This window comes from Apium graveolens, chromosome 4 (genome assembly GCF_009905375.1).
Source record: "Apium graveolens cultivar Ventura chromosome 4, ASM990537v1, whole genome shotgun sequence".
Classification (NCBI taxonomy): domain Eukaryota; kingdom Viridiplantae; phylum Streptophyta; class Magnoliopsida; order Apiales; family Apiaceae; genus Apium; species Apium graveolens.
Genome location: NC_133650.1, coordinates 59,302,557 through 59,312,393, shown reverse-complemented (window position 1 = coordinate 59,312,393; position 9,837 = coordinate 59,302,557). Strand labels below are relative to the sequence as shown.

Here is a 9,837-nt window from a genome sequence, read left to right as displayed (position 1 = left end):
ATTTAAGAGACACACGCAAATGATACAGTTCAGTAGACATGTCATTAAAAGCATCATTGCACTCTTCTTTAGTAAGCTGTGTTAAATCAGTAGTGATTACCTGGTTGCTTGATGAACTAACTTCATTTTCCTCAGAATCAGCCATGAGAGCCAAGTTGAAATATTCCACATCTTCATCCTCTTCTTCTCCATCAGCTGCCCAGTCTTTTTCTTGAGTAATGAAAGCCCTCTCCTTTTACTTGAGCAGATCAAAATATTTCTTTTTGTAATCTACTTGGTCAAATTTCTTCTTTTCAGAAGTTGGCTTTCTGCACTCACTTGCAAAGTGTCCACTTATACCACAATTGAAACACTTGAACTTGGATTTGTCCACCATGTTCTTATGAGGTTTAGTGGCTCTAGTGTTTTTCCTAAATTTCATCTTTGCAAATCTTCTGGACAGAAATGCAAGATGCTCATCAATACCATCAGAGTCATCTTGGCTGGAGTTGTCTTCATTCTCAGCAACTTGCTCCTTACCCTTGCTAGATTCTGATTTGCTTGTGCCATCTTTGGAGTTAAATGTTGATCTCACAGTTTCTTGTCTGCATTCTTTCTCATTTTCAGCTACCAAGGCAACTGAACCTCCTTTCTTTCTTCCCTTCTCCAATACCTCATCCTGTTCCAGCTCTAGTTCATAAGTCTTCAAGATTCCATATAATCTTTCAAGAGTGAAGTCCTTATAATCTTGAGAGTTTCTCAAGGAGACAGTCATGGGTTTCCATTCCTTTGGCAAGGATCTTAAAAATTTAAGATTTGAATCCTTCACCTGGTACACTCTACCATACAGCTTCAGTCCATTCAACAGCTTTTGGAATCTATTGAATGTGTCATTTAAAGATTCATTTTCTTCAAAATGAAAATACTCATACTGTTGAATGAGAAGCTGCATTTTGTTTTCTTTTACTTGTTCTCTACCTTCACACAGTAGCTGAATTGTGTCCCAAACCTCTTTGGCAGTTGTGCAATTTATCACATTATCAAACATATCCTTGTCAAGACCATTAAACAAAATGTTCATAGCCTTCTTATCCTTGTGGACTTCTTCTGTGTCTTCCATTGTCCATTCTGCTCTAGGTTTTGGAATGGATTGACCAACAGCAATTGTGGCCGTAGCAACTGTGGCTACTTTGTGGGGAATGTGAGGACCATTCTCAATGCAGTTTACATAACCTTCATCTTGGGAGAGTAGATGAAGGTGCATTTTCACCTTCCAATGGTGATAACTGTCTTTGTCAAGAACTGGGATTTTTACTCCAATATCCTTCTTACTCATCTTTGTTAGTTTCCAAGAACTTTAAACTCTTTGTGTGTCAAGAGCCTGCTCTGATACCAATTGTTATTCCTAATGAACTAACAATGAGATTTACAGAAGGGGGGTTGAATGTAAATCTCAAAACTTTTTCAAGTTTTGAGCAGTTTCAAAGGCTATGTGTTTAAGATAAACAAGTGTATGAATTGCTTTAAGCTAATACTGACAGATATATATTCAAACACTAATGTAAAGAACACAACAGACCTTAAAAACTTTTCTGGTGGATTGTTGTTCCACCAGAGATGGTATTTCAGAAAATCTGTGATTCAAGAAGTTGATCACAGCTGCGTCCTAGTACAAACTAGATAATTTTTCTCTCAAGATTTTTCAAAACAGCTCTGGAAAAATTCACATCTAATTACTAGCTGCTACTTGGTTTATATATCACCAAGTTTACAAGTGAAGACAAAGATAAAAAGTACAATAATAAAATAAGTTCTCCACTTGTTTCTTCTCCATTTTACTCCAGTGCATTGTTGACTATTGCCTCTTTATACTAGAGTAGAACGGCTGCTTTTTCTGATGTTCCTGAAATAGGCTACCACATCTCAGTTGTCTCTGTCAACCCATGTGCCTCTGTTTGTAGGTACAACTACCACTTGTCAACTGCTATTTAACAGAACATCCGTTGAAGCCTTCATCCATTGATGGCTTTATCCGTTGATGTGTTAGCAGTTGAAGCTCTATCCGTTGATGCACCCATCCGTTGAAGGATGTTATCCGTTGAAGCTTTAGAGACATCCGTTGAAGCTTTGTTTCTCATCCGTTGAAGGTCTTTAAGTTATCCATTGATACCATTTCATTTATACAAAATTACAAGGCATGAAATACTTACAATTGGCCTTCCTATCTGCATATCCTCTAGTAGTCAATATGACTTATAATTTCCCTCAACATTTAAGAATTTATATCTCAAATTCAGAGACTGAAATATGCAACAACACTAGACTTATTTCTAAGTAAAGCTACACCATCAACGGATAGCCAAAATGGTCTTATCCGTTAAGGCTACAAACACTAGATTTCTACTTAAGTATTTTGTTAAACATATCATCAAACTAATGCACATATATTCCTAACAAAAAGGGATCATGGTAAATGCATGAGCTACATGACATTCATAAAAAAAACTATATGGCATAAATTATGCAACTATATGAACTAAACTATCATGAATATGTAACTAAATGACACACACACAAAATTCCTTAACTACCACCCCCAAACTAAAAATCTTCACTGTTCTCAGTGAAAGTAGTAGAAAGGAACACAGGGTATACCTACTCGGAGTCATCATCATCATCACCCTCAGTGGGTGGAGTATCAGGCGGCGGGTATGCAGAGTCCTCACCAAAAACTGGCCACTGGATATCAGCTCCAAGGCCTCGAAAAGCAGTCCCTAACGCAAGGGTGAGTTCCTGAGCAAACCTGCTCTGTGTCTCATACATGGCATCCATCCGCCATGAAAGCCTCCTATACTGGACATCAACCATCCCAGCACCCTCCTGAGCTTTCGAAGAACCAGCCTCATCACGCCCTGGCCTAGCCATAGTAGCACCTCGTGCTGGACGCCCTCCTGGAAGATGATAACCCAGCCCATTCTCCTCAGGCTCACCACCGGTCCACTCCTGCATCCCATTTAGAGTGCCAGAATCAATCGGAGCGGCTGGCAACTGCAACTGTTCATGAGCCGGCCAATTCACTCCCACTGCTCGGCATAGCTTTGTAACCGTAGATGCATAAGGGATGTTCATATGCTTTGCTCCCCTCAAAAACTTCAGAATTCCTTGGTAGATAAACTCACCAAGGTCCACATAGTACTCCTCATTCAGAATTCCCCACAACAGCTGTGCTCTCTCAACTGTGACCTCGTGTGCATGCGAAGAAGGCAAAATATTAGCACAAATAAATGCATTCCATGCACGGGCATACCTGTTCATGGCGATCGCCGGAAAGTGACGATACTCATTATTGCCTGTACTGCGGGTCCAAACTGTGCCCGGTCGACAGAGAGTCGTACAAATCAAATCCAAGTCAAAATCCTCAGCAGTCTTTTCATTCCAGTTCTCCTCCTCGGGCTTCCTCTCTCGCTGTCCAATCACACGGCGAATCGCCGCAGGATGATAATCAACCGTCAGCCCACGGACCACAGAAAACCCATTCTTTTCAGCCTTCGCGTTCGTGTAGAACTCGCGAACAACGCTCATCGGTACTGCTTCGGGTGACTCACAAAAAGCTATCCACCCCTTCTCTGCAATCATGGGCAACAACTCACCATCCCTCCCCGATGGTAAAAACCCCCTCTCCTTCAGAATCGGCTTACCCAACAGCCTAGTGTACTCCTCCTCCGCGGCTTTGTCAGTTAACCGAGGCCTTGCAGCAGTACCCCTCGATGAATCAGCAGTAAAAACTGTGTTGCTGCTGTCAATAGTGCGTGCCCTCTTGGGTGCCATTGATTCGTGAATAAAAGCGTGTAAGAACTGATATTTGATGTTTGTGAGAGGGTTTAAATGTAGGAAGTTTTGTGGGAGATATGTAGGATAGGTGTATGTATATATAGGGTGTGGATTAGATTAGGGTTTGGGAATTAAGGGATAAAATGATGGGGTAGTGGGAACAAATCGTGGGTTTATGGGCTAAAACTGTTTTTGTGTTTGTTTTTGTTTGGTTTTTTGGTTTTTTTTTTTTCTGAACTGTAAAAAAAATTTCTGGTCCTCGACCCCTGCGCGGCCGCTCAGCATAGCTGCGCGGGCGCTCAGCTTGCTGCGCGGCCGCTCAGCTTAGCTGCGCGGGCGCGCAGGGGGTCACTGGAAATTTTTTTTTCAGCCCCTGTTTTCTGATTTTTTTGTGTTTTTTGAATAGGTTATTAACTTCTAAGGGTTCCTGTAACAACACTTCATGGGTTGCCTCCCACGTAGCGCTTCTTTTTCGTCATTAGCTTGACGTTTCGTACCCTGCTCAAGTAGTCAACAAAATGGTACTAACCACTTCTCGGTTTGCCATGTCCCCATAGTAGTGCTTCAACCGCTGACCCTTAACCTTGAATGCTTGGTCCGGATCATTCTCAAAAATTTCCACCGCTCCATGTGGAAACACAGTTTTGACAATAAAAGGTCCAGACCACCTTGATTTCAACTTCCCAGGAAAAAGTCGGAGCCGAGAGTTGAATAAGAGAACTTGTTGCCCTGGCACAAATAACTTTGGATGTAGCTTCCTATCGTGCCACCTCTTCACCTTTTCCTTATACATTTTGTTATTTTCGTACGCGTGAAGTCGAAATTCATCCAGTTCATTAAGCTGAAGCATTCTTTTCTTACCAGCTGCATCTAAATCCAGGTTCAACTTCTTCAATGCCCAGTAGGCCTTATGCTCAAGCTCCGCAGGTAGATGACATCCCTTACCGTACACCAACTGGAACGGTGACATCCCAAGTGGAGTTTTGTATGCTGTTCTGTAAGCCCAAACAGCTTCATCGAGCTTTAAAGACCAATCCTTTCTTGACGGACAAATAACCTTCTCTAGAATGCGCTTTATCTCTCTGTTAGACACTTCCGCTTGACCATTTGTTTGCGGATAATAGGCAGTAGCTACTCGATGATTCACATTATAACGCTGCATCATAGAAGTGAACTTACGATTACAAAAATGCGATCCTTCATCACTTATGATTACCCGAGGTGTTCCAAACCTTGTGAAAATTTGCTTATGAAGAAAATTTAGTACTGCCTTTGCATCATTTGTCGGTAAAGCTTTAACTTCGACCCATTTTGAGACATAATCGACTGCCAGCAAGATGTACTGATTATTGCAAGACGAGATAAAAGGCCCCATGAAATCGATTCCCCATACATCAAAGACCTCGACTTCAAGCATCACATTTAATGGCATTTCATCCTTCCTTGACAAATTTCCCACTCTTTGGCAACGATCACACCTTAAAACAAACTGATGAGCATCCTTGAACAAAGTAGGCCAGAAAAAACCTGCTTGCAGAATACGAGCTGCCGTCTTCTCACCTCCATAGTGTCCCCCATAAACCGTGGAATGGCAGTCTCGTAATATCCCCTCCGTCTCACAGAACGGGATACATCTCCTGATGATCTGGTCAGCTCCCTGTCTAAACAAATATGGTTCATCCCACATATACCACTTCACCTCATGCAGAAACTTCTTCTTTTGAGCGGATGTCAAATTAAGAGGCATTATATTGCTGACGAGATAGTTTACAATATCTGCAAACCATGGTTCTTCCTCCTGAATTGCAAACAACTGCTCATCCGGAAAAGATTCATTGATTAACGTCCTATCTTGTGAAGTAGAATCGGGATTCTCCAACCTAGAGAGATGGTCAGCTACTTGATTCTCAGTACCTTTTCTATCTTTGATCTCTAACTCAAATTCCTGAAGTAAAAGCACCCAACGAATGAGTCTCGGCTTCGAATCCTTCTTAGAAACCAGATAGCGAATAGCTGCATGATCAGTGAATACTGTTACTTTCGTACCAAGCAGATAAGATCGAAATTTCTCAAAGCCAAAGACTATAGCCAAAAGCTCCTTCTCAGTAGTGGTGTAGTTCAATTGGGCACCATTTAAAGTCTTACTCGCATAGTAGACCACATGGAAGAGATTTTTCTTGCGCTGTCCCAGAACTGCACCTACCGTATAATCACTCGCATCACACATCATCTCAAATGGTTCTATCCAATCTGGTGCTGTAATGACTGGTGCCGTGATCAAACTCTCCTTGAGAGTCTCGAATGCTGCCAAACATTCATCATCAAATTTGAAAGGCACATCTTTCTCAAGCAAATTGCACAACGGCTTAGATATCTTTGAAAAGTCCTTGATGAATCGCCGATAAAAACCCGCATGACCAAGAAAATTACGGATTCCTTTCAGAGAATTAGGTGGGGGAAGATTTTCAATGACTCTCACCTTGGCCTTGTCCACCTCCAGACCCTTGCTAGAGACCTTATGCCCAAGGATAATGCCTTCACGCACCATAAAATGACATTTCTCCCAATTAAGCACCAAATTAGTTTCCACACATCTTTTGAGTACGGCGCGCAGATTATTCAAACATTCATCATATGAGTGTCCAAAGACGGAGAAGTCATCCATGAACACTTCGACGTTATTTTCAATCATGTCAGAGAATATAGCCATCATACATCTCTGAAAGGTGGCCGGTGCGCCACATAACCCAAATGAAACTCTGCGAAAAGCAAATGTGCCAAATGGACAAGTGAAGGTAGTCTTTTCCTGATCCTCTGGTGCAATATAAATCTGATTATACCCGGAATAACCATCCAGAAGACAAAAATACTCATGTCCCGCCAATCTGTCAAGCATCTGATCAATAAATGGAAGAGGGAAGTGATCTTTCCTTGTGGCTTTGTTCAATTTTCTATAATCCATGCATACTCTCCATCCTGTAACTGTTCGAGTAGGGATGAGCTCATTCTTTTCATTTGTGACCACAGTGATACCTCCCTTCTTAGGTATACATTGTACGGAGCTCACCCACGAGCTGTCAGAAATAGGATAAATGATGCCTGCATCTAGCCATTTCAGAATTTCTTTCTTCACCACCTCCTTCATGATGGGATTCAGTCTTCGCTGCTGTTCCACAGTTGGCTTACTACCTTCCTCTAGCAGAATTTTATGCATACAATATGAAGGACTTATCCCCTTGATGTCTGCTATGGTCCATCCTATAGCCGATTTGAATTCTCTCAAAATCCTTAAGAGCTTGTCTTCCTCACTACCTGAAAGGTCAGATGAAATAATAACAGGTAACGTAGATGAATCACCTAAAAAAGCATACCTCAAGTGTTCAGGTAATGGCTTGAGCTCCAAGGTAGGTGCTTCCTCTATTGATGGTTTGAGCTTCCCTTCAGCGTTCTTGAGGTCAGAAGTACCAAGAGATTCAAATGGTATGTCCAGCTTTCGCTTCCAGGGAGAAGCGTTCAGATATTGTAATTGCTCGTTGCTATCTTCATCATCGCTGTCAAAATCCCCCACTAAGGCCTTTTCCAATGCATCAGACATTAGCATGTGATCGAGTTCCGAAGTAACCGCAGAATCAATCACATCCACTTTTAAGCACTCCTCATCTTCTGTAGGGAATTTCATTGCCTTGAATACGTTGAAGGTCACATCCTGATCTTGGACCCGCATAGTAAGTTCACCTTTTTGCACATCTATCAAGGTACGGCCAGTAGCCAAGAAAGGCCTCCCCAAGATTATGGGAATCTTCTTATCTTCCTCAAAATCCAGAATAACAAAATCTGCTGGAAAGAAGAGCTTATCCACTTTGACGAGCACATCCTCAACTATGCCCCTTGGGTAAGTAATGGAACGGTCAGCCAATTGTAGTGACATGTACGTGGGTTTTGGATCAGGCAGATCCAGTTTTTTAAAGATCGACAACGGCATCAGATTAATGCTTGCTCCCAAATCACAAAGGCACTTGTCAAACGTCAGATTGCCAATTGTGCAAGGAATGGTGAAGCTTCCTGGATCTTTCAGTTTTGGTGGTAACTTTTGTTGCAGAACAGCGCTGCATTCTTCCGTGAGAGCCACGGTTTCAAGGTCATCCAGTTTCACCTTCCTTGAAAGAATAGTCTTCATAAACTTCGCATAACTAGGCATTTGTTCCAGAGCCTCAGCGAAAGGTATATTGATGTGAAGTTTCTTGAACACCTCCAGAAACTTCTCGAACTGTCTATCCAGCTTTTGTTGCTGCAATCTCTTAGGAAAAGGTGGTGGAGGATAGAGCTGTTTCTCCCCTGTATTAGCCTCAGGCAGAGTGTGTTCAACAGTAGTCTTCCTTGGTTCCGCTGCTTTCTCCTTTTGCTTAGATTCTTCACCTCTAATTTCAGCTTCTACTTCTTTTGCCTTTTCAGCATCAGCTACTTTTCCAGACCTTAAGGTAATAGCCTTGACTTGCTCTTTAGCTTCCTTCCTGCCTGGTACTTCCGTGTCACTGGGAAGAGTGCCAGGTTGACGATTGAGCACTGCATTGGCTAATTGACCAATTTGATTTTCCAAGGTCTTGATAGAAACCGCCTGACTCTTGCACAACAGCTTAAGTTCCTCAAAATCAGCACTAGTAGGTGCAGCTGCACTTCCCTGTTGAGGATATGATTGCCTTGTAGCATACTGCTGTGGTTGCTGGAATCCAGGTGGGTTAAACTGTTTACTCACTCCTTGCTGATATGGTGGCTGAATAGGATTCTGATTATTCCCCCAGCTGAAATTTGGATGATTTCTGTTGTTAGGATGATAGGTCGCTGGCACAGGCTGCTGTTGTCGCTGTTAATTATTCACATACTGAACAGATTCGTTTACAAGAGAACACTGATCCGTAGCATGAGAACCTGCACAAAGCTCACAAATCATAGCTATTTGATTAACTCCATACGTAGCCAGAGAATCAACCTTCATTGATAGCGCTTGGAGCTGGGCTGCAATAGCGGTGGCTGCATCAACTTCCAGAATACCTGCTACCTTGCCTGACGTCATCCTCTGAGTTGGGTTTTGATGCTCATTTGCAGCCATCGTCTCGATAAGATTATACGCCTCAGTATAGCTTTTAGCCCATAAGGCGCCTCCAGCTGCTGCATCGAGCATGGGCCGAGATTGGGCCCCCAAACCATTATAGAAACCAGTGATCACCATCCAATCCGGCATTCCATGATGTGGACATTTTCTCAACATTTCCTTGTAGCGTTCCCAAGCCTCGCACATAGATTCCGTAGGTTGCTGCGCAAACTGAGTAAGAGCACTCCTCATAGCAGCAGTCTTTGCCATCGGATAAAACTTCACCAGAAACTTTTGCGCAAGATCTTGCCACGTAGTGATGGACCCAGCTGGTTCCGAATGTAACCAGTCTTTAGCCTTGTCCCTTAGTGAGAATGGGAAAAGCCTCAACTTGATAGCCTCATCAGTCACGCCATTATACTTAAAAGTGCTGCAGATCTCGACAAAATTCCTTATGTGCATGTTGGGGTCTTCAGTTGCCGCTCCTCCAAAAGAAACAGAATTCTGCACCATCTGAATAGTGCCCGGCTTGATTTCAAAGGTGTTAGCTTGAATAGCCGGATGAAGGATGCTTGACTGAATGTCATCAATTTTAGGCCAAGAAAAATCCATAAGAGCTGGATCAGCTTGAACAATATGATCTCCCATGTTTACTGGTTCTTTCTGCTCAGTTCCTGAATCCGAATCCTCAAAATCTAACTTCTCCGGAATATCAAGAACTTCGTCTGTCTCCTCAGCTGTATCTAAAGTCCTCTTGCGAGCACGAGAACGAGTTTGCATAAACGCTTGCTAAAGTACCTGAAACACAACCAGAAAAATAAGTAACTACTACGTCCTAATCACTGAGTCCTAATGACCAATGATGGTAAGTACATAAACTAAACAAATACGCCGAGTCCCCGGCAGTGGCGCCAAAAACTTGTTAGGGCGAAAACACG

The 9,837-nt window shown here is 42.5% G+C and overlaps 1 non-coding gene across 1 annotated transcript; it reads left to right on the top strand.

Annotated features, from left to right (window-relative positions):
- The first annotated feature begins 9,047 nt into the window (after positions 1 to 9,047).
- On the top strand, positions 9,048 to 9,154 carry LOC141722430 (small nucleolar RNA R71). Its single transcript, XR_012575449.1, has one exon. It is a non-coding gene; the product is annotated as a small nucleolar RNA R71 (small nucleolar RNA).
- Positions 9,155 to 9,837: the final 683 nt, after the last annotated feature.